We start from the raw sequence: 25,545 nt of genomic DNA, 5'->3' as shown, positions 1-25,545 counted from the left end.
TCTCAAATATATTGGGATTTGTTGTTGGACCGTCTATTATGTCTCACTGATCTGTGGCCATTTTTGTGTCGGTAGTCAATATTTAGTACATTTAAATTTTATAATATGTTTAAGATTTGGAGCAAGGTTATAGTTATTTTAGACAGCTTGCAAAAAGAACTTCTGTAGCAGGCAATTGAAATAAATTTATGCATTTACTGGGAATGGAGGAGTTGCCCTGTTTGAAAATATGCTGTTCTTTCTTCCAAAGCACAAAAGATCTTATGGGTTCCATTTCTATTAATGTTATTCTTGGATTTCTAGTTATTCATGGATTTTAGAAATTTATTTTTGTGGGTATTGTTACTGTAGTCTCTTTTTTTCCATTACATTTTAATTGATTATTTCAGTTCTATAAAAAGACTGTAAAATTTTATATGTTGATTTTGAATTGGCCCCATTTCACAAAATAAATTTTAGAAGTTTTTCCTGTTAATTATTTTTCCAGGTATATAAGCATATCACCTGAAAATAATAAGTTTGCCTCTCCCTATCGATATTTTTCCATTTCTTTACTTTGCATCTTATAGCATTTTCCAGACCTTTCATATTAAAAATGACAGTGGTTTTTAGCATTACTTTGTTTCTAATTTTAGTTAAATGAGTAAGTTTTTACCACTAGTATTTTATTGACTACTGGTTTGAAATAAATATTGCATATCATTTAAAGGGAACATCCATCTATTCTGATATTTTAAAAATGACTTTTGAATTAGAGATAGATTTGGAGTTTCATCAGGTAATTTTTCTAAATCTTCTATAAATCTTTTCTATAAGGATGACCTCACAGAAAAATTCAACCTGCTGATATGAGATGACATATTATTTATCTCGATTTTCAGCCATTCATGAATGTCTAAAATAAACATTTCTTGGTCATGACAGATTATATTTTTACATTAAACATTTTGTTGGGGGTTTTTCACATCTCTATTAATAAGTGCAATTGGTTTTATAGTTTTATTTGGTGTTTATTTTTGTTAGATTTAATTTCAGAAAAATATTTGCTTGGTAAAATGAAGTGGAAGCATTTCATCTTTTTATGTTTCCTGAAAATATTTATGTAGCATAGAACTTATCTCTTCCCTGGCAATTTGAAATAATTTTATCCTTAAAACCACCTAGACATGGAGCCCTTTATGGCAAGTATTTCTTTGATGTTGTTCCCATTTCTTTTCTCTGATATTGGTCTATGCATCCTTTCTGTTTTTGTTTTTTCTTTGGGGTTTCTATTTTCCTCAAAAATAATGGTTTAAGTTTTAAAATTCACTTAAAAATTATTTGTAGAAGTTATTCATATGTTTATTGTTTAAGTGTTATGTGCTTTAGTTTATATATATTTAAATATCTCGTGTTTGCTTTTTTATTTTTCCCAATAGATTTGCTAATAGTTTATTTGAAATAAAAACATTCATTTATTTTGTTTACTTGTTAATACATTTACTCATTTCAATATAATCATCTCTATTTTATCACTGTCAATTATCTCCATCTGCTTTCCTTAGGATTATTCATTCCAACAGCTTGAATTAAATGCTTATGTCATTTATTTTTTCACCTCTTTTCAGATAAAAGACTATATTTGTGTTTTAATTATCTAAGTTGTGTGCTATTCTGTTTTTCATTTTTACTTGAATCAATAATTGACTTTTTTCCATAGCTTTGGCTGGCATTTTTGTTATTGTTGGCTTAAATTTTTATTTATAACATCTACTTTTTATGTTATTATCCGAAAATGTGTAGTGCACATTTTCCTCTTTTTTAGAATTATTTTAGAGTTTTTCATAAACATAAACTCAATTATAAATGTTGGCAATGGTGTATTTTTTCAATTTATAACATTTGATACACATTCTATATCTTTTTTTAGATTAAATAAGTTAAATATAAATAAATATATATAAATATATTCTGTATCTTTAACTCATTTCACTTGTCTCTTATTCTACCATAATTGACTAAGAAGACTTAACTTTCTACAATTATGTTTTGTCAGTTTCTTCTTGCCTTTCAAACTCGTTTGAACCGCTATTGGTGCTTTAAGGTTCTCCATCGTCATACTTTTTTGGCATTTTCTATCTCTATAAAATGATCTTATTTATCCCATTTAATGTTTTCCCTCTGTAAATTCTTCCTTGACTAGTACTTCTCTGGCCACTCTTGCATGTATTCATGAATACATGTATTCTATATAACTTCTTATGCTTGCTAATCTTGTCACTTTTTACCTTTTTGTTTCTATATTTCCTTGACCTTGTATTTATCTTTTAACATGCAGTCTGTTTTGACTTTTACTTTTAAAAATTTGCACAGCAGATAACATTAGTTTTAAGCTATTTTGGTATACATATGATTTCTTAAAACTGTGGACATCATTAAATTATAACAACAGAAAACTTGGAAATTCAATTCAGAAAAACTTTAACATTTAATTTCCTGATCATTTACAAGTAAGATAAGACCACCCACAAAACTAGGTGAGTGCTCAACATCAAAGCTATTTTCTACCCCAAATTCACCATTCTTTTTTTTTATTGGAGTTCAATTTGCCAACATATAGCATAACACCCAGTGCTCATCCCGCCAAGTGCCCCCCTCAGTGCCCATCACCCAGTCACCCCAACCACCCGCCCACTTCCCCTTCCACTACCCCTTGTTCATTTCCCAGAGTTAGGAGTCTCTCATATTTTGTCACCCTCACTGATATTTTCACTCATTTTCTCTCCTCTCCCTTTATTCCCTTTCACTAATTTTATATTATGCTGAGTGAAATAAATCAATCGGAAAAAGACAAATTCACTATTCTTAAATTCCACAGCCCCAGTTGCTTCTGGTATTCCTCCTACCCCTCTGGCCATTTCTTGGTTTCCTTAGCCAGCATCTTGTCCTATCCAGAATGTTGAAGCGAGAATTCCTAAGGCCTAAGTGTTGGGCCCTTTCTCCGTAGGAAGTGATAGATGAGCTGAACAATGTAGGCAAAAGTCAGTCTGGCGAATATGTGGCAATGATTTCATCCAATCCTGTGGCATCAGATACCACCCATATGTAGACATTTCTAAACCATCCCAAGAAGTCTTAGGGGATTTCTTCACACCTCATTTTCCTTTGTTCCACAAATACAGTCCATTAGCCAACTCTGGATTCTTCATCCATTTTAGAGCAGAATCAGGAGCCTATCTGCACTGAGATCCAATCCACTTTAGCTCATTGCTTGCCTGACCTATTATAATGGTCTCCTCACTAGCATATCTGTCTTCACTCTCACTCCACCTGCTACCCAATAGTGATCTTTGCAAATTAGACATCAAATTATATCAATCTCTGGCTAGAAATTATTCAGTGGCTTCTCATTACACTCAAAATAATATCCAAATATTTCAACATAAACAAAAAAACCTTTCATGATTTGGCTTCTGCCTACCTCAACCAACCCATCTTGTACCATATTCCATTTGCCTACATTGGTCTCCTCTTAGTTCTTTAAGGCTCTGAGTTCTTCCACAGGATTCTTATACACCATGCCCTTTTCCTGAAATGTTCTTTCTAGATTCTTCATGAGACTGATTCTTCTCCCTCGGGTCACAGGTCATCTGTCACTTCTTCAGAGAGGCCTTTCCTGATTACAGAATGTAGAATATGCCTCACATGTCACATCTATCTTCTCTCTCATACTAACAACTTGCCAATATATATTTACTCATGTGTTTATTTGTTTAATGGTCGGTAACTTTTAAGATGGTTACCAATGATTCTTCACCTCTGATTTCATGCCCTTGAGTATGCTTTGGACTAGTGACTTGCTTCTAACCAATATAATATGGCAAAAAGATTGAGGGGTTACTTTGATATCAGGTTATTTTGATTTCTGTTCTGTTCTCTGGCTGGCTCACTCTGAGAGAAGCCATCTGTCATGTAAATTTCCCTTTGGAGGGTCCAATGGAAAGAAATTGAGGGAGGCCTCCAGCCAACAGTCAGCAAGGAACTGAGGCCCTCTGTCCAACTCTTCACGAGGCGCTGAATCCTGCCAACAGCCACCTGAGCTACTCATCTCTCCCTCAACATGTCAGGAAGGAGGTTTGGGAAAAGCTAGCCAGTCTTTACCACAGTAAGGCTGGCTTACTTACTTATCCATTCTTGTTTTTTGGGACTACTCCCTCATACAAAAACTATTCTCCCACCAGTGTACTAGTAGTTCATATTTAATTACTTGATAAATAAATATTTACAGAATGCCTACTATGTTCCAGTTGTTGAGTTAGGCATCAGAATAAAACAATGCGCAAAATATCCTACCCCTATCTTGGTGGAATTTATGATGTAGAGAAGTGGAGGCAGACATTGTAAATGTATGAAATGTCAAATTGTGATTAGTGTTATGGGGGAAAATAAAGGAGTGAAAGGAGGGAGTGTCAGGGTGGAGTTACGGGTCACTATTTCATTTTGAGTATGGTCAAGACAATTCTCCTTGAGAAGGTGACATTTGAACAGAGACCCCCAAATGAGAGGGGGAGAGTGTCACTCAGCTTTCAGGGGAAACATGTTTCAGGCAGAGGAAAAGCATATATACAACCCTTGAAGCAGCCATATTTGAACCCAGAAAAAATATATCAAATTCTAGATAATTACCAAAGGTAGAGCTGATAAAACTTGCTTATAGATTGTATGCAGGATGTGAGAGAGTGAGGAACTTAAAATGCTTCCAAGGTTTTGGGTTGAGAAACTGAATTAATCAATTGCCTTATAACTGAAGCCGGGGAGACAGTGTTTTTTTTTTTTTGAGAGGATAGGGGTGAAAACAGGAGGTTTTTGTACTCATGTTCCAGGAACATGTGTTATCTTTTACTTTGGCTCTTTGCATACACTGATTGATCTTTTTAGAATGTCCTCTCACCCACTCCTTGCCAGGGGATACTATCCTCAGTGTTGGCATCACCTCCTCCAGGGACTTCCTGCTCTAGCAGGGTCTCAATGATAGAGGCTAATGAAACTGTTTTCTTACATTCCCTCCTAGAGAACAGGGATAGAGCAGGAATTCTACTTGATTTCTTATTTCCTATGAAAATCTGAATTAGAGGAAAACTTTACCACCCAACCTGTAGGATATCGTCTCGTCCGTCCCTGCCAACTTGTGCTGAAGGATTTGTTCATTTGCATCTTGCTGATCTTTTTCTGTTTGTTCATTCTTGAATAATAAAGAAGAGTTAGGCTGTATGGCTCTCTCATGTTTTCTAACCATCTGCTAAATTGCTGGTGAGTTTGAAAAGTCTTTCAACATATTTATTAGTCATTTTTAATTTTTTGTTAATTTTCTAATTCTATTCAGTTTTTTGTTTCTATGCTTTATTGACTATCTAGAGCTCTTTATATATTAAAAAAATTAACATTTCAAAAAATTAAATGTAACCGAATTATTTCTAGAATTTAGAGTCCCTGTTAAATTTGCTATTTCTCATTTAGATATCTACCATTCCCAAGAAACCTGTTTCAAAGACACATCTCATTTAGGACAATGAGATTTACATTTTATTCTGGTAATACTAACACTATGATTTTTTTCTAAAAAGCCAGTGTGTATGCAAATGTAATCATTAGAGCTGAATAATAAAGCCATCAGTATAGTTCTCTTATTACTTGATTCCATACAGCATTATAACTTATTTAAAGAGAAATATTAAGCTTGGAAATTAAAATTTAGACTGTGGAATTCTTACCAACAGCTCCATTCTTTAGAATTGCAAGGTTTAGAAAATAACATTCAACGAATAATTGTAAAATAAAGATTTTAAAATTTTGTTTCTACTTTTCCTTTAAATTTTCTCCCCCTGGCAGCATACATCCATTTTTAGAATAACGATGAAACTAATCCTGTAAAATGAACAGGTTAGATCAAAATAATATAGAACTAAACTAGCGTCTCTCCCTCACCCCCGCCTCTCTCTCTCTCTCTCTCTCTCTCTCTCACGCACACACACACACACACACACACACACACATTCTCTTTTCACAAGTGTGTCATGAGCACATATTGGGTAGACTGTTATTTGGACCTCTCTTATCTTTGTTGTTGTTTTTTCTTAGGGGCAATCTTAGTGACTACGGTATCTTTTACTTCAGTGTCATTGAACTTGTCATTAAATCCCAACGAACAGGCTAGAATAAGTCAGGGAAAGCAGAAAGGTAAGTTGAAAGAATCTAAAAGACAAGAGAGGTGAAATCTAGGCTTCAGTTACAAATTTGCATTAACTGTCCTGTAAAAGGAACTATTTATACCCTCTGCTGCAAATTTCCTATCTATAGAGGTAGTAGCTACCTCAGGGGTTGGTCCAAGATCAAATATGCAAACCTTTAGAAAATATTAAAGCCAGTTGAATACAAATTTTATTACTTTCATTATTTAAAAAATGTAATTTATAATGATATATTTAAAATCTGTGCCAAAAAATTAAGCAATTCAGAAAAGAATGAGTTACATAAATCAAGACGTAAGTATTCCCCAATCCTCCCATTTCCCAGTGGGAAACCAGAGAGAGATTTTTATACTATGGGTTAGGCACAAGCTCCTTTTTGATTCTTTTTGCCAAAGTCTGGTCTGGGGATCACTTAAACATCGTTGGTGGGTCATTTATTGGCTTTTCATTTATATTCTCTCTTTGTAACTTTATAAAGTCCTATGAACAAAAGAATATATAAATAATAGATAATTATGTAATTATATTCTGCTTTTAAAATTTTGTATCCTTTGAAGGAGTTGGGAAAATGACCAGGGGCATGTATTTTCTGTGTAAGGCTAAGAGAACACATCCTGGAGCACTCTTATTGGCCTACAAATCCCTCACTAGTAAAGCCCAGTTTTCTGCTTTAAGGAGGTATCTGTCTACTTAGTTCAGGCTGAAGTAGTCAGCAGGACTTTGTCATAATTATAAATTAACTTTTTAAATCTGATTATGTGAGAAAGTGGAAGAAGATAATCTCTCACATTGGGTTAGTCTTGAATCAAAGCCAAAATTTTAGGTTCAAGATTCCTTGCATGAGATAACTATTAATATAAGCATGTAAGGAAAAAAAAAATCATAGCAATCACAGGTTGAGATGCATTTTGGTTAAAATAAGGAACTCAGTGGTATAGGCTGGGCATCAGTGGGTTTGGATATAAATGGACAGATGGCAGTAACTGATGTTGATATTTAAAAAGAATGTTTTGATTAACAATTAATTAATAATTTGCATTTTTGTTGATAACAATGATTTTCTTTGTATTTCACCTTGACCTGGAAGGTTGTAATTTTTCTTTTTTTTTTTTTTTTAGAAACATATACAAAGTGAAAAGATTGTTTGCAAGGAAAATGAATATCCAAGGAAATTCATCTAAAAGTGTCTAGATAATTTCAAATAAAAATTAAATCTACCAAATTAAAAGATTGGTAGGAAATATTTTCTTATTATTCTGTTTTATTTTTATAATTTAGGGGTAAATATGCCAGTTCAAGAGGTAGGTTCATTTCAGTGTAAAGCATGGGGCTAAGCACCATAGAAAATACAAAGGGTGAATACCAAGAATTACTTGCATTGAGTTGCATTTATGGCTTACTGTGTACTTTAATACTTATTATTCATTTTGATCTTTCATCCACCTTGGAAGGAATCACTCTCAGGTATTATCATCCTTTTTGGACACAGAGGAGGAAACAAGACCAGATACCATAGTTGCCTTGGCCAAGGTCAAAGAGCTAGTTTGACCAGACAGTATCTCAAGTGAATTAATAATGCTGTAAAGAGGACCCTGACAAAAGAAAGACCAGTTCCAGCTGGAAGAAATGAAGATACTAAATGAGGGCCATGAGAATGGTTTAAATGACAAAGACTTGGGGATCCCTGGGTGGCGCAGCGGTTTAGCGCCTGCCTTTGGCCCAGGGCGCGATCCTGGAGACCCAGGATCAAGTCCCACGTCGGGCTCCCGGTGCATGGAGCCTGCTTCTCCCTCTGCCTGTGTCTCTGCCTCTCTCTCCCTCTCTGTGTGACTATCATAAATAAATAAAAATAAAAAAATTAAAAAAAAATAAATAAATGACAAAGACTTGGCATTTCAGGTGGTGGAAATGGTGTGAAATAAAAGCACGGGTTGTGAAAATCAGGATGCTGGATAACAGCTCTAGATTTATAAGAGGATGGGGAGCCACTGAGTGTTTTTGTGGTAGCTTCTTGTTATACAATGAGACTCAGTCTGCCATGGTTCAAATCTCAGTTCCACTACTTTCCAAATTGTTTGATCTTGGGTTTTATCTAAACCTTGGGTTCCTCAACAGTAAAATGGGTATTAGGGTCACTACTTCCAGAGATTATTGTGAGGATTTAAATGGGTAAAGTGCATGTACCTGGAACAGAGCACCTGAAAATAATTATTCACCATCACTATGACCTGATCAGAGGTACACTTTAGGACAGCTATTATGGTAAGAATGGGCAATAGTCAGGAGTGGTGGGGAAATAACTGGAGGAGGGAGTCAAATTTAAGTTCAAACAGCAAGTTGGAGCCTACACCAAGAGTCCAAGTGAGCTCCAGTGACGGCTTGACTTGGAACATCAGCATCAGGAATGTCAAGTGTCAAACATTTTAATATCTTCTATAGATGAGAAATAAAATGTGATGTGTGTGTTTTTAAATTGTCCCCAAATTAAGCTTTTCTCTGTTGACTGGCTAGGTTTAAAAAGTTTGATGGTCAAATTTATAATGGTTTGTTCCAGTCCCCAAATCCTATAAATACACCAGATAATTCTAGCCTTCACACCTGTTTAAACAACAACAGAGATAAAACGAACTAGCGGAAAGACCACCCCTTTCCTTTCCTTAATGAGGTTCCATTGATTTTTGCAAACAAATGAAAGACAATAAATTGCCCCAAATGCCCTTTTTTTTTTTCACAGCCAGGTTATAGGACTGATTCGGGTGTTCCCAGCCTACTCAAGGCCATCAGGCCTCACAGCTGGACCATAAAATGCTTTTGCAGCTCTGAGGATATACCCCAACATCCCTTTGTTCCCAACAGAGCTTTGAGCATTTGGGAGTTTATCCTGTCAGTCTCAAGACTAATATTTCTTTTGTTTGTTTCATAGGCCCATAACCAAAAATCTCTAACAAGTCACAAAGAAGCTCATGAGGAGGTCAGAGGTTGCCCAAAAGACATTTGATTTCTGTCCCAGGAACTCTGCACAGACCTAAGATCTGGGCTGCAGTAAAATCTTTAGCTACTTGTCATTTCCTACAAGAGTAGGGAGTTTGCTTCCTTCCATGGCTTCTGCTATGTATGCTTACTTCTGCTCCAAAGACTGAGATCTAGTGCTGAGCTGTTCAATGTGGAGTCATGAGCAACATGTGGTTGCTGAGCACCTGAAATGTGGCAAGAGTTGAAATGTGCTGTAAGTGTAAAATACACACCGGGTTTCAGAGGCTCAGTATGAAAGAAAAAAGAAAATATCTCAATATGTTTGTATTGATTACATTTTGAAATGATAATATTATAAAATTAGTTTCGCTGGTCTTTTTTTACTTTTTCTAATGTGACTACTAGACTGCTTAAAATTACATATGTGGCTCATATGGTACTTCTTTTGAAAAGTACTATTCAATGAGGAGGATGCCATTAGGCCTGCAGATTCTCCTGATAGATTCAAAGCATTGGGTAATTCCTGATTATCTTGTATATTTGTCCTGCAATTTGTCTTTTAAATTTGACTCTAGCGCAAGATGGAGTCCATTTTGTCTTAATAAGAGGAGCCACATTAGGTAGACGATGAACAAATAAAGGCAGAGGGGGGGGAAAAGGAAGAAAAAATACACTTTATAGGGAAATTTCTACTCAGAACACAGGATGTATGTTGTTTTTGCCATTTTTACAGAGGAAGAAATAGTGGCTCAGAGGGATTAGGTAATTTTCCAAAGTAACAACACTCTTCATATCCATCAGAGGGTTCAAAACATCTAATGAACTCCAAAGCACAAACTGTCTCTACATCATACATCATAGAAGCCTCTCTTCTACTGACAACCTTTGAGAAAATTTAACAGTAACAATGATTTTTGGAGATATTTCTTTTATTAATCACATATGTCCTTGTTTATGATTTATGCTTGTGCTGGTGCTTATCTGCCAAATTATTTTAATACTGGTTAGAAAGTGTGGAAGAAATTTATTCATGGAAGCTTCTATTCATGAGAGCTCAGTAAGTATTCTGTGGGCCCTCTTCTTTCTCTTCCGGTTGTGTAACCTTAAATAACCACATTTGCAACATGGAGTTAATGACACACATCTCATGGGGCTCTTGAGGGGTAAGAGAAGGCTATGTGGGAGAAAGTAGAACGTACACTTGCCAGAGTTGGCCTCTTCAAACCTTCCTCCCACCCCTGGAATGGACATAAGATAATGATGTCACTGCTACATTTATATTATATCGCCAGACATTTGGGGTCACTTATCCTCTCTGTAAATGAGACACAATATGAAAAAGCTAGAAATTATGAGGACTTTATGGGTTGCCCACTTTATCGCTCTCTTAACACAGGACTGGTTTTCAGGAACCACAGACAAGTCTCATAAAGTTTCCTTTCAATAATCTATTCCAGCCTCTTTGATCTTTGTACTCAAGGAATTTTTCCCCTTCTGCTAACGTAAATTTCCTCATTAGTTACTTTGGATGAAAATGAGAAAGATATAGGAAGATTACTATCACCTCATAACTTTCTCTTCTCTAGGCTAAGTTAGCCTGTGGCCATTAACTGTCTCCTTTTCTTCATATTCACTGCTGTCTCCTAAAACCCATTTGTATGAATTTCTATTCAAATGGCTCATATTTACTAAGTAGGAATTCTGATTGTAGAGGAATGCATTACTGCCACTATTTTAGAGAAATCTTTCTAAAATTTCTAAAATCTAGAAATTCTTTTCTAAAAAAGAAATCTTTCTCCTTTACAGTCAGTATGTATTTTTTTTTCTTGCTTTCAACTAGACTCAAGGAGAATGATTTAAAGAATTTGGGGATAATACTTTGTTGCTTGCTGCTGTTGACTCAGTTTCTCATTTTAACATTTGAGACTAAAAGTAAGATAAAAGATAGTGGGGCAAGACAGTCAACAGAAAAGGTGCGTTTGTTCATCAGGACCTGACATGGAGTCAGTGTATTGTACAGGTAGCAGAGGCACTGAACTGTAGCAATCAGAGTGTTGCATTAGGTCCTTTGGACTATGAGGAGCCTGCCCCTACAAATTTACTCTCACTATGGGGGTTGAAGACATCACCAAGGTGAATGTGTTAATACAAAAAGAACAAAATGTAGTGAAAATGAGAATGACATTTCTCAATATTTAATTACTGATCTACTATCAAGACACTTCTCCTGTTCTTAAATCTCCATATGTTTAGAGATTTTAGTTTATAGGAGACACAGCCATAGTACCATGGAACTGGAAGTTGAGACTGCCACCTGGACACTTGGGGTATCACTGGAAAAGCATGTAGAAATGGATATTTTTTTTGGATATATTTCTATAATAGATATATTTCATATTGAAGCCGATTATCAAAGGAAATTGACTTGGTCTGATACAGTGGTACAAAGATGAACTGGATTGCAACTTGGAAGATTCTCTGAATGTGCTACTCAGTTTTCTTGTGATCTGTAGCAAAATAATATAGACCACACCGGTAATAACACAAACCCTTCAGGTATAAAGATGTGGGTTCAACAGACAAAGAACCAAGACATTTGATAAGGTTAGAGAGAATTTAAAATAGCAGTGGAAGAAGGATATTATAAACACCAACTACAATCACGTGAGTGGCTTCACAAACAAGGGTCACAGAAGTCACGTGTATTATTTCCTTGCTTTGATACAAATATATGTATTTTTATTAACCAATCTTTTCCTCTGCTCAATTCTCATATAATGTAAGGCTTGTTAGCAATGACTAACCTCGTATCAGTATTAAACGACATGGTATCAAAGGGAGAGCATGAATTGATAGCAGAAAGGTAACTATCATCCAGAGATAAATAAAATAATATGGGATTTTGTGTTTCATCTTTTGTGGAGGTCAGCATGTTGAGTTGATCCAAACACTAACTCTTCCAAGGCTGATAACCGTATTTCTAATAATTCACTTCCCTGTATGGTTCTGGCGTAAGAGTTTGCCAATGAGAAGTATTTCTGGGAGTTTTGGAAGTTGGAAATAGAGCAGAAGCTGATCTTCTTGGGAGGACATGGTAGGAGAATGTTGACAGATGTTGACAGATGTGGAAGCTCTATGGACATCTCCACGTGTCTCATTTCATCGCTGTGACTGCTAGACACGTGTCTCCATGATCCCCTTCTCCACAGTCATGGAAGCCAAGTTTGATAGCTTCCTGACCTTCTCAGTGACTCTGACTTGGCCACCTTCTCCAGTGCTGTGGGCTAAATTCATAAGTAATGACTTCTCCAGTATTCAAGCTACTGCTTTTTCACGTGTTTCCGGCCCAGTTCTTCCCACATTCACAAAACCTCTAATTCCTCTATCATTAATATCACTTTATTTTCAACACATGTAATGGCTCTGTTTCCCTAACTGAACCCAAACAATAGTATATGATCCAGTGATATAACTGGATTGTGCTGTATAACTCATGATTGTGCTGTATAACTCATGATTTTTTTTTGATTCCTTCAAATTTAATTGCCATAATCTTGGGGCCTAATTTTTTTATTATAATCATTATGCTTATAACATATTGATGTCATACTTTTGGAAAAGTAGACAAACATAATTTTTAGTTGCTAGACATTGACCTGGGAATATTGTGAGACTGATTAAAGTGATATGATCATTTAACTCTTTATGACTCTGTGAAAAGTGACAATGGAACACATACCAGTATTTTATACTCACAGTTTGCTTCCAGGTAAGATAATGTTCAATGGGTAATAGTCCTGCTGATGGTGACACCAAAAACAACTGTGTGGATACTAAAGAAGTAAACCTTTATTTGACATTTGAGTACATAGTGATAAATATTTTGATGCTTTTAATGTTTTAGAGTTTTGACATTTTGCAGATAAAATGCAAAAATGATCCATTAAGCTTTTAACTTTTTGTTCAGAAGTTTGTCATAGTGTTCTTACTATAGAATGGAAACAACCTAACTGCCATTTGTTTTCATTTCTACATTAATGCAAAAGATATGTAATTAAATAGTCTAAGTGCTGAGCCACTAAATTAAGTACTGGTTCTGTAATTCAGACAATTTCATCAAATGCTCTTGCTGTTTCTGGACTTACATCAAATCACTTTGGTCTAATGCCAGTTTCATGGATTTCATGGCACGAGAATGATTAGTGAAAATGTAATTAAACATGAATTATTTCCCATTACAGTTTTGTAAAATAAAGCATATTTAGGTGTGAGTTGGCAGTAAAATATAAATAAATATGTTCCTAAACACAAACCTCCCCCAAGTCAGCAAGGAGATACTGGCTTTGCTAAATATGTCTATGGTATCAGGGTAATTTCAGCTCCAAGTGACTACACATCTAATTGAACCTGATTGAAACAATGAAGATAATTTAGTATTTCAGAAAACATAGTTTCTGAAATTACCAAGAACCAAATTAAACTAAGTTTTAGACTTGTTTTAAAAATGTATCGGCAAGGAGCAGCTGGATGGTGTGTCAGTTAAGCATCTGACTCTTGATTTTGGTTCAGGTTATGGTCTCAGGGTCATGAGATTGAGCCCCACATTGGCCTCTACACTCAGTGGGGAATCTGCTTAAGATTCTGACTTCCTCTCCCCCTGCCCCTCCCACTTGTGCTCTCTCTCTCTAACATAACTGAATAGACCTTTCAAAAGGTCTATTGGCAAAGCCCTCAATGACAGACACTCCCAGCTACATTGGAGGAATAATTTGATAATGAATTAATCTGTTTGAGGGGTCTAACTTTTTAAGAGCAAGCTTTTATAATATACTCTAAATTTCTGTTACTTCTGCATGTGTGCTCATATGTATGTTCATTTTTTAAAAAATATTTTATTTATTTATTCATGAGAGACACACACACACAGAGAGAGAGAGAGAGAGAGAGAGAGGCAGAGACACAGGCAGAGGGAGAAGCAGGCTCCATGCAGGGAGCCCGACACAGGACTCGATCCTGGGACTCTGGGATCATGCCCTGGGCCGAAGGCAGATGCTCAACTACTGAGCCACCTAGGCATCCCCACATGTGTGTTCAATAAAAATAGATTTGTACAGAAAAATCTCTGTTTCATTTATTCTATCTGGTGAAAGGAGATTTACCATATGTCAAAGTTGCAATCAGAAAATCTCAGGATTGGAGTGAATCTTAACATTCATCTACTGAGTGAATTTTATATATATTTCATATATATATAATTTTATATATATCTTATATTCAGAGAATCAAATGTAATAAATAATATCTGAGATAATTATATCAGACATTTAATTTTTGTTATTGGCAGTAGAGTACTTAAAAGTCTTCCTTCAGGTCTTATTGTGATTACCAGTCATCATACTAAAAAATGCAAAAGTTTCAGTTAATGGTGTGTAGGTAGTAAAATGTTCTACTAAAGTCTTCAGGGTTAACTCACTTCAAGCTTATCACTCATTTTTTTTTAAGATTTTATTTATTTATTCATGAGAGACACAGAGAGAGAGAGAGAGAGCAAAGGAGGGTGGTGGGCAGAGACACAGGCAGAGGGAGAAACAGGCTCCTTGGAGGGAGCCCGATGTGGGACTTGATCCTAGGACTCCAGGATCACACCCTGGGCTGAAGGCAAACGCTCAACCACTGAGCCACCCAGGCATCCTAAGCTTATCATTCATTGCTTGCTGACCTAAATTCCTTAGTTTGTAGCGGAACTAACGTACTTCCCTTGAGATCCTGCAGACCACTAGCCTTAAGGAACAAAGGACCAGACTGTCAGCCTGCACTCAAAAACAGCCTCCTCTAACCCTGGTATCTTCAATAAGAGTCCCCTGGGAGTCTTGATTACTGGGTAGAGCAGAGAAATCTGGAAGCCGTGCAAGGCAAATGATTAACTGCTGAGCACCAGCTTTCCCTGCATGTTGCCCCTTCACTAGTTCCCATGTCTTCCCTTTTAAATGCCTCCTGCTCCACCTGGACTCAAAAAAAAAAAAAAAAAAAAAAAAAAAAAAAAAAAGGTCTTTGAGAAGCTGGTCTGCCATCTTCCCATGTTGCTGGCTTCCTGAATAAATGAATAAAACCATCTTTCCTTTCCCACCAATGCCTGTCTCTGTTTAAGGTTGGTTTTCGAGCAGCGAGCAGCTGAACCTGAGTTTGGAACCACTCCTCTGCTGGGTGACAGTGTAAGCTTTCTCCTTCCATAAGTCTAAATTATCGTTATTTAAGTGTTCCAGGGAAACCATAACCCTAGGCCTTTGCTGGCACTCATAATCTGCCAAATGCCAAGTCACCAGAGAAATTCGCTGACTTGCTAATCTGTTCCTAAGGATGCACTACTCTACATAGTGCTAGAAAACCTCACTGAGTAGCTAGTAAGTATCAAAACAAGCTGAGTGAAGGTATGAAACTACTTTTATGCCACATCTTGGACCAAGAAAATTAGCCTTTTCAGTTGTGATATGTACAACATCCTAAGTAGTACCAGTGTCTAGCAAACGTTAGGAAAATGCTTTGAAAAAGACAAGTTATCTGACCTTAATAATAATAGCAATGCTAAATTTCTAATTATAAAAGCAATAAATGCTTATGTAAAATTTAGGAAATGTAAACAGCATATGTATGAAATAAAAATAAGTCTCACTTTACAAGCCATAGGTAGTCACTGTTTTTATTTTTAAATATTTATGTATATAAATTTATGGGTGTAAATTTAATTCAAAAGACACAGCTTATTGTATTACAGTCTAACATTTTTCCATTAAATATTGTTTAAGAACATGATTTTTAATTCCCCGAATATTAATCATTTGGATATATCACACTTAAACTGAGTTCATGTAGTTGGAGAATTAGATTGTTTTTTTTTACTCTATTTGATGAAAATCTCTACACGTAATTTTTGAGAATATAGTAGGTTATTTTCCTAGATCAATTCTTCAAGTAAGGCATTAAGTCAAATGATATAAATATTTTTAAGGTTTGGGATTTATATATTCTAATTGTCCTTACTCAGATTCTTAGAGATTAGCTTCTTCAACCTCTAATATAAGAGTGTGTCAATGGGTGGTTGGCTCTCAGCCACTTGATATTTCTTGATCATTGCTGCTGGCTCAGCCTTTGAGCCTATTTGGGGGATGTTTTTAAGCCACTCTAGATGGACCTTATGGGCCTGGCTAGTTTGTAGTCATCCTTGAATCCTTGAGGCTCTCTGATCCTGGAATCTGTTTCTGCTGCTTCTCCAATTTGGAATACCTGTTCTAGAACTCTGCTTCACCTCACGTGGTTTTTTCAGGCTATTGTCTTGACTAAATCTGATGGGCTCTATGTCACTATATGCCCACTAGCCAAAAGATAGAAGTCTGGCTTTTGGATTCCAAACTAATGGCCAAGGGCCTATTACTGATAACTTTCCAGATGTAGATAGCATGAACAGTGATAAACAACACGACCATATAACTTATTTTTCAAATAGGAATGCATTTGAGAGGTGTAGGGGGCACTATTAATAATTATGCTAGTAAAATAGGCATAAACTGGGACTGTCTTAGGCAACCTAGAATGTATGGTAGCTTGGATGTCTTATCTCCACATATGCCCAGCTGGTGGGGCATCTTGCGCTACATCTTCATGGCTGATGGACTGCTTTGCATCTGTGGTTACACTCATATGTGGTTCTTGCGATAAAACACAACCTTAAATCTCTGCTGCATAAAACTTTTTATAATGCTGGTTGAGAGAAATGCTATTTAATAATATTTATGAATGAGTACTTGCAGGGCATGCAGCTTTTCCATTCCTATAAGAGATTCTAAAATTAGGCCATCTATCAAACCAGATGTTAGAATTCTGCCTTCTTGGAACCCAAGTTAATTGCCATCTGGTATCATTTTTTAAAAAGGATATATTGGAGCACATTTTAAGAAACAGGTGTTTGAAATTTGCTGCTTTATCAGTTGTTGACATGTTGTAAAGAAGGCATTGGTTTCTTCACTGTGTCATCTTACGAGAACAATGAGACAAGTTCTTCTCTGGTCTTGATTTAAGGAGAAGATGCTATGTCTCTTCTGAGCCATTGGTTTGTCTCTTATTTTACAGACACTGAGCCAAGTAACACACTGTGTTTCTCTCTTTGCTTTGGTCACTAGTAAGCTCGGGGCGAAATTTTGCCACGTTTCTAGCAACTGTGCAATGCTTTGGGTATATTTCTTATACGTGGCCTAATTATTTCTTTAGCCCTATTCCTCTTAGTCAAAATCCCTACATCTAGCTTGCAATTTTGCAATATAATTTCAGTTTTTGTTATGGTTTGGTGGTTAGCTACTCCAGGCCTTTTGTGGAAGGAGGCAGTACTTAAAGAATATTAGTAAATATTCAACCAGGAAGTGTTCCACAGAGAGAGAGAGTAATACAGATTTGGGAAAACTTTTTTATTTATAACTAAGTCTCATCCATGTTATTGTTGGAAGTATTTCTTTTTTATGTGAGGTCGGTGATACTGTCTCTTTCATGCTTTTATCTCTGCATTCTTCTTTCCCTTCCAAGAGAAACTAAATGATTTCAAGGCTCACCTTTCTTTCAAAACTAAAATCCTTCCTCTAAGGTTTTAAAACGAAAACTCCAGCTTCCCCCTTATTCTCTGCTGTCTCTTTCTCTCCATGTTGAAAGAAGCGTCTGCAATCACTGTCTCCCTTACTTCTCCTTCACTTCCCTAACCCCTGAAGCTGACCCCTTGAAAGTCAGCCTGGTTTCCCCAGTGTTCAATCCAAGAGATACTTCTCAGCCCTGGACTTCTTAGCTCTCACTTCTTTCTCAGAATGTGCTGTTCCCTTGGAGTCTCTGACACCATATGCTGCTGGGTTTTTTTCCTGCACTCTCTTTTGGCCACTGCTGCTCAGCTGCTTTTTCAGGCTCCTCTACCTCTATCCTTCCTTTAAAAGTTAGTGTTTCTCAGGGTTTGGTCCTACTCCCTCTTTTCATTCTACCCACACATCCTGTGCAGTCTCCATTGTCTCCTAAATTATATCTCTAGCCCGATAACTGTCCTGATCTCAGTTGCCTATTACACGTTGGACATCTGGATATCTTTCAAGCATATCACACTCAAGTCTTCATCTTGGTCCTTTTCCGCTGGACCTGTTCCCTCTTTTGTTTTCCTTGCTTTGAGAATGGCACCGCCAGAGGCCTTCCCATTAACTCCAAAAACCTAGGAGTCTTCTTCAGCTTCTCTCTGTCCCTTCTTCCATCCAGACAGTCATCAAATCCTGGTGATATGTTGTCTAAATATCTCTGAAGTTACCACCATTGCAGGCTGATCCCACCACAGGGACTCTGTTCTTTCACGCACCTTAATGTCTTCTATGCTTGTACAATGCCAGGGGTGTAATAAGGACCCAAAATATTTCTTGAACAAATGATTAATGTTAGAAAATTGAGAAACATTAAGAGATAACAGCAGTGGAATATAGATTTAAAAAAATCCTCGTGTTATTAGCACACAATTTATTTTAACAAGCCAAATGAGTCCAATGTTTTTTATACTAAATTGTTTGGGGGAACATCTATATCAAAAACATATACTTAGAAATGTATTTTTAATAACTTCCAGGAGGCTGTTTCTTCACATTTTATGTGAGAAAATGCTATACAATGAGTAATTTAGTCACATGGGTCTTTGGCTGAGATTTAACATATAAACATTTAACAAAACACCAAAATAAAGAAGCAGCATATAAAAGGTTGCCACAATGAAATTTCATGTATTATTTGCTTTTAGGAAAGCAAGAACCACATTTCTAAATGTCTTTGAAAACTGTAATATTGATGGTCTAATAAAGAGGGTCTTTAATGTATTATAATTTATAAAACTAAGGTCCTAGTGATAAGATTCTAATTCTTCAACATATATGTGTTCGTAATGGGGCAGCAAAGAGTGTGGATAATTGGGAAGCTCTTTTGAAAATTGAATCCTGGTAATTTCTTTATCTAGTAATTAGTACTTCTCTTTCCCAGGGCACTGTTTTATTGGTTTTTTTTTTTTTTTTTTTTTGTATTTTTGGTTTTTTTTACCTTAAAGATTTTATTTATTTTTGCATGAGAGACATAGAGAGAGGCAGGGACACAGGCAGAGGGAGAAGCAGGCTCCATCCAGGGAGCCTGACACGGGACTCGATCCCTGGTCTCCAGGGTCACGCCCTGGGCTGAAGGCAGCGCTGGTTTAAAGATTTTGCTAAAAGCTTCTGCAAAGCAGTATTCACTTCTAATATTTAGTCTTTCTGGCCGTCGAACACTGTAGGCCTTTAAGGAACGAGAAGAGGAAAGGACTACTTCTGAGGGCCTATATATGGAAGAGTGGAATTGCTTCTTGATGTTATGCTCATACATGTCTGTCTAGGTTTTGCCTGGTTGGCATGAGAACATTAATGGTTCAATATCTGGATGTTCTGAAGGCACATCATTAAGTCAAGATGCTCTATAGTCAGGAGAGGGTAGTATGTGTCAAGGGTGGATTAAAGGCTCTTTACCCTGGATTCTGTTTAGAGTTTAATGTTCAGAGATTGATCACCTCTGTGGTGACCACTCCTGTGGCTATCCCTGGACACCGAACAAAAAAGAGTAATATTAGTTGAAGTCATCACAATATCTTTAAAAAATCATGGTGTTGAATCTTGATGTTGAGTTAGTAGTAGTAAATGAACATGTTAGCTTTAAAGTTAGGGTTGTTTAGACATTGAGTGGGCAGATATCCAATACATGACTGGACGTTTGCATTTTTTAGTTGCTAGAGATTCCTTTAACCTTGGTGAAAGCCAAAAGAGAGGAAATAGCATTCAAAGAAGCAGAACTTAAAATGAAAAACACATGAGGTAGGCATTCTCTGTGGAACTGAAGCATGGAACACTGACTAGGAACGTGGTGGTGTTTACCCTTGCACACCTTGGCCCAATCACTCAGAGGAATGCCTGATGTTAGATTGTCCATGTGTAATAAGCACAATGAAAAAGAGATAATTATCAGGCAGTCAAATTTCACATATAGTTTTCCCAAAATATAAACATTTTGATCATATATATGTATCTGAAGAGTTCTGTGAATTTATTAATAGCTGTGAAATTAGTATGTATCTTTCATTGTGTCCATTTACAGACATCAAATTAAAAGGTCATTAATTTCTATGATCTTTCCATATTGGATAAGCAGGGACCTGCATAACAAAAGGCATGTATTTATAATTAGATATGGAAGATTTGTTATAAGTGGCTCTAACTGCCTTGTAGCAGATGTTATTCTCTATTAAAATTACTTATACTTTTAACTAACATTTATTGTCTCATATAATGATGACATCGACATTTAAAAAGGAAAACAAGTCAATTACCCATATGAAAATTAATCTGCTGAAATTAGATTTTAAAGATAAATCCCAAAAGAATTATCTGTCACTCTGCAGGTAGAGTAGGAATTGCTATTAGGAACTAAGCATATATTTTTAAAACTTCATGATGTAATAGTAAAGTTTTTCTTTCAGCACAAGTATATTATGACCCCTTCCACTAATATTTTTGCCTGAAATTTATAAGCAAAAATATGATTTTTATAATAAAGTCAGTAAATTTAATTCATTGCCCATTATGAAGTTTATATAACTGAACAAATGAACTACTGGGTTCTCATTAAAGGAAAAGTCAGTTCTGTATATAAAAGGAAATGCTAGTTCTTTCATCTTTGCCTCGTTTTCCAGTCAAGGATGAATGATGAGACTTTTAAAACTACTTCACATGCCCTTATTTATCATGTTTTCAATGTTGGTTGCTCTTTCACTCTCCTCCATGTTTGGTGAAACCCTACCTATCCTTCAAAGGCCAGTACAAATGTCATCTTCTCCAGAAGGACTTTTTAAGGAAGGACTCATCTTGCCTTCCTATGAGTTCCCTTTGCCCTAAACCATAGCACCAGCAGCACCTATGACAAAGATATGCTGTCTGCTATGGTTTCTAATGAAGATAGGGATAGCACTTCACCATATTTGTGGACCATTGGGTGATACAATGCCCATCACAAAATGTTTGACTTAAATAATGAAACATAAAATAAGTCAATGGTTTTTAGATATGTTTCAAATGAAAATACCATTATTTTCCTTCTAACTCAAGGAAATAATAAATTTTACATCAAAGAAGAAAGCATTTATTGTCTTCATTTCCTAACTGATGGGATCCAGGCTTAAAAGCTTATATTTTATTTTGTTTCTCTTGCTGTACTGGCTTTGGGAATAGATAAAAGACCAAATGGCTACATATCAGTAAGTTTATGGAAAAATTACCTATTTAATTTGCCTAAGATGGGCTTTACTGTCTCCAGTTTTGCTTACAACATGGCTCCTGATACACTACTGCTCAAAACAATTATAACAATTGACGGTAAAATATCTGGTACCAGTAGCATGATACAATTGAGCTTTTGAGATCAGCTTTATAAAACCTTAAGGAACACTGTTTATTGTGAAGTTTGTCCTTATTTTGCTTTCATGTAAAAGATATAAAACATGAATAGAATTTTGAAGATATAATAAATCCTATATTTATTTTTCCAGTGACTTTATTTACGTGTATATATATTTTATATACCTGTGACTTATCTGTTTCAAAATTTAAAATGTTTTTGTTAGAGAAATGGTCTAGCACACGGGGAATAGTATAAGAGTTTTCAGCTAAAGAAATCTTTTTTTTTTTCAGATGAATGGAATTTTTTTTAATTAATTAATTTATTTATGAGAGACACAGAGAGAGAGAGGCAGAGACACAGGAGGAGGGAGAAGCAGGCTCCATGCAGGGAGCCCAATGTGGGACTTGATCCTGGAACTCCAGGATCACACCCTGGGCTGAAGGTGGTGCTAAACCGCTGAGCCACCCAGGCATCCCTGAATGGAATATTTTACTTTATTTAAAACAAATTTTTCAATGCTTGCTATGTTTCAGGAATTGGGATTTTGCTGGGATCACAAACATGAATATGATAAACATACCATCAACAACTTGAACTCATTCCAGTGAAGGTAAGAAACTGAAAATAGATAAACGAACAAATATTCATGAATTGTAACACCAAAGAAGAAAGTTTTTTTTTGTTTTGTTTTTTTTTAAGCATCTCATATAGAAAATGTCTGTTTAGGGTGAGAGGTCAGTGAACCATTGACAGTAGAGGAGTCAGGTATATGTGGGTGGGGTGGCGATGAGTGGCTTTTAGGTAGTGGAACAGCATGAGATAAAGCCCTGAGGTGGGGAAGGGTTTATTTGAATAATTGGGAGTAGGGGAGGGAGTAGAGTGAGCCTCAGATAATGAGCAGAGGGTAAATGGCATGAGACGAGATTGAAGCAATAGATAGCATCAGATTGAGGGGCCAGATAACGTTGGACTTGTCAGCTGGGATTAGTAATGTGCACTTTGTTCTGAGTGTAATGTGAAGCCTTTGCATGATTAACCAACGTAGTCATGTTGTCTGACTTCCACATTAATTTCATACAATGGGTTAGGGGTAGGGGAGCATGGATGGCAAAGGAAACTATGTTGGGGGCAGTTGCACCTGTCCAGGTCAGAAATAGTGGCATTGTTGAGTGAACTGGTAACAGGAAATGGGAAATAGTGTTCAAAACACAATGTACCTTTCAGGCGGAAACAAGTACAAGGTGCATAAGGTGCTGTTTGGATGTGGGGAGTGGAAGAAAAGAGAAATCAAGAATGATTTAAATATCTGACTTGAACCACCACATCACTGGTGATGATGTTTACTGAGATGTGGGAGATGAGGGGTGGGTAGCAATGGTGGTGTTAAGTGGTTGCATACAGTGAATCTGGGGGTCAGAGGAGGGGCCTGGCAGGAGAGGGTGGTTGACTCCTTTGGTGGTGGGGGAAGGCCCTGTGATGAAGGCCTCCTGACAATGTGTGTGTCTTCTTTTCATTAGGCCTTTAAGCCTGAGGAAATGCATAGAATTATTTAGGGAGGGAGATTAGAGAAAGAGAAAAGTCATCTTGAGATCAAATTTGGGAACTCCAGCATTTAAAGTGTGCAGGGAGTTGGAGAAGCTGACATTGGAGATTTGACTAGCGAAAGTCTGGCTGTATCTATAATGTTTTATCTCTAAAAAGTCCTGAAAAAACATTACAAATGAGTTGATAAGTCTAGATGACAGGTACATAGATGTCTACTCTGTATGTTCTGTACTCTAAAAAATGTTTGAAATACCAGTTAATTTCAAACATTTAAAATTTAATTATGAAATGCTTTGCAAAAGTCATTCATAAAATGCTAGCATTAGGTAATCCAAGTCTCACAAACTCTTTTCTTTATTCGTTAATGACTCTAGTAAACCACCACTGTAAATGCTGGAATTGACTAGAGCGCTGAGTTTCTTGCAATGTTAAATGATGTAGAAAATAAAGCATAGGATATAGGGTCACCTCCTAGGGAAGTTTTTGAGTCTCTGAAATGCAACTGTCTTCAATTTACATTCTCCATCTGCTGTGAGCCCTAGGTTCCAAAGCAGGCAGTGATGGTAAAGCTATCTAACCTGTCACATCATTTTCTGAAGAAGAAATTGACTCTCAGAGATGCTGATGGGCTTGCTCAGTCTCGCCCAAGACTTCACCTGGTTTCATGTAAAGACCCATTTAGGTGACATGCATCTGGGGATGGCTTTATGCTAGATTAGAAATGCATATGTTAGACTATAGGTTTAACTTACATGAAAAGCCCAATTAGGTTGTTTTATAATATGGGCTTTGATTTTAACACATCTTTGTGCTTTTTGTTATTACTGGTAGGTTGTGAGAAACTTTGCTACAAAATAAAAAGCTGTGAAATGTGTTTTGTCTTAAGCAAGCTGATTAAATAACAAAGTATATATGAAAGACAAAGGTGATTAAACACATTACAAAGGAATTTTTACCTTTTTTTGGAATTTTCACTTTTATACAAGTACTCCTTATACTATTTTAAACAGAAGATCTTCTAATATAGAAATGGCAAACAGATTTAATTAGGTATATCATCTCTAATTGACTGGTAGTGACTACCTGGGGCAAGTATTGAGTTAAGACTATGCTTGGACTCACTGGGGATATTAGAGGTCTCCAGAACCAATAGGATATTGTGTAAATCCATACACAGAAATTCATTTTAAGGAATTAACTCATGTGATTGTAGGGGCTAAGTGAGGAATCTGTACAGCAGGCCAACAGATTGGAGATTCAAGTAAGAGTTGATGTTGCAGTCTTGAGGCAGAATTACTTCTTCTGGAAACCTCAGTCTTTGCTCTTATGGTCTTCAACTTATTGGATGGCCCACCCATATTATGGAGGCTAATCTGCTTCCCTCAAAGTCTATTTTTTTGTAAATGTTAATCATACCTAAATACCATCTTCACAGCAAAATATAGACCATTGTTTGACCAAACACCTGGGTATCATAGCTTAGATTTAAAAAATGGCCATCACACTAAGGAAAGGTACAGTGACCATGAACCCCTACCGTATGTCAAGGAGGGATGTGAGGCATCATTCCAGCCATGTGTTTGCCATCCTTACCCTGGTTGTATTTAGATGTTCCTTTAGTGTAAGAAAATCCATTTTATTGACAAAACTTCAAGAATATTATTGCATGAAATGAAATAAGTCCTGAAGATTTTTAAATTTGAAAAGCAGGAAGAAAAAGACTTTCAGGCTCATGAAGAGAGTTTTCAAAAAATGTACATTTTACTTTATTGTTGCATTATTCCTAAAGATGTTTTAAATCCTTCCCATCCCATTCTATCCCACTGTATAATCCAGAGTTTCAGCCCACATTCGTTATGGGTCTCTCATTCATCCATTTGTGCTGTAAAGAGGCTTCCAATAGTAATATTTTAGAGAAATTACTGTCTGGAATTTTCAGAAACTAACCACTACTTATAGTCCCAAGATTAAAATGCAAACTGTCAAAAAACATTTAATAATCACTTGATGGATTCAGTCTACTATGTTGGTTTTAATCTTTAAAGTGATATGACACATCACAAACTTCTGGTAACTTCATCAGTGTCTCATCTAATCTAATGTGATGCACTATAGCCCAAACAATTGTTCTATTGTATCCAATAATCCCTATATTTTCGGAAAATGATGGGGGAAAGTCTCATTTGAGGAGTAGTGTCTCCTATACATTTTCGTTAGAGAAGATTCAAAATAGAATTTAAAATGGTAACCTTTGTTGTCAAAACATCTTAATATAAGAGCATGCAAAAAATCTCAGGAAAAATAAACCCTTAAAAGTAAAACAATAGTT

The 25,545-nt window shown here is 36.1% G+C and overlaps 1 long non-coding RNA gene across 6 annotated transcripts in view; it reads left to right on the top strand.

Moving 5' to 3' along the window:
- LOC140617249 (uncharacterized) overlaps positions 1 to 25,545 on the top strand; it is a 326,911-nt gene that overhangs the window by 123,251 nt on the left and 178,115 nt on the right. For all 6 annotated transcript variants that reach the window (XR_012017475.1, XR_012017474.1, XR_012017472.1 and 3 more), the window contains exon 3: positions 22,205 to 22,281. This is a non-coding gene — a long non-coding RNA (uncharacterized lncRNA). The remainder of the gene's footprint in view (positions 1 to 22,204; positions 22,282 to 25,545) is intronic.

Source organism: Canis lupus, chromosome 25 (genome assembly GCF_048164855.1).
Source record: "Canis lupus baileyi chromosome 25, mCanLup2.hap1, whole genome shotgun sequence".
NCBI classification, from domain to species: domain Eukaryota; kingdom Metazoa; phylum Chordata; class Mammalia; order Carnivora; family Canidae; genus Canis; species Canis lupus.
This window is presented reverse-complemented; position numbering and strand designations above follow the sequence as displayed.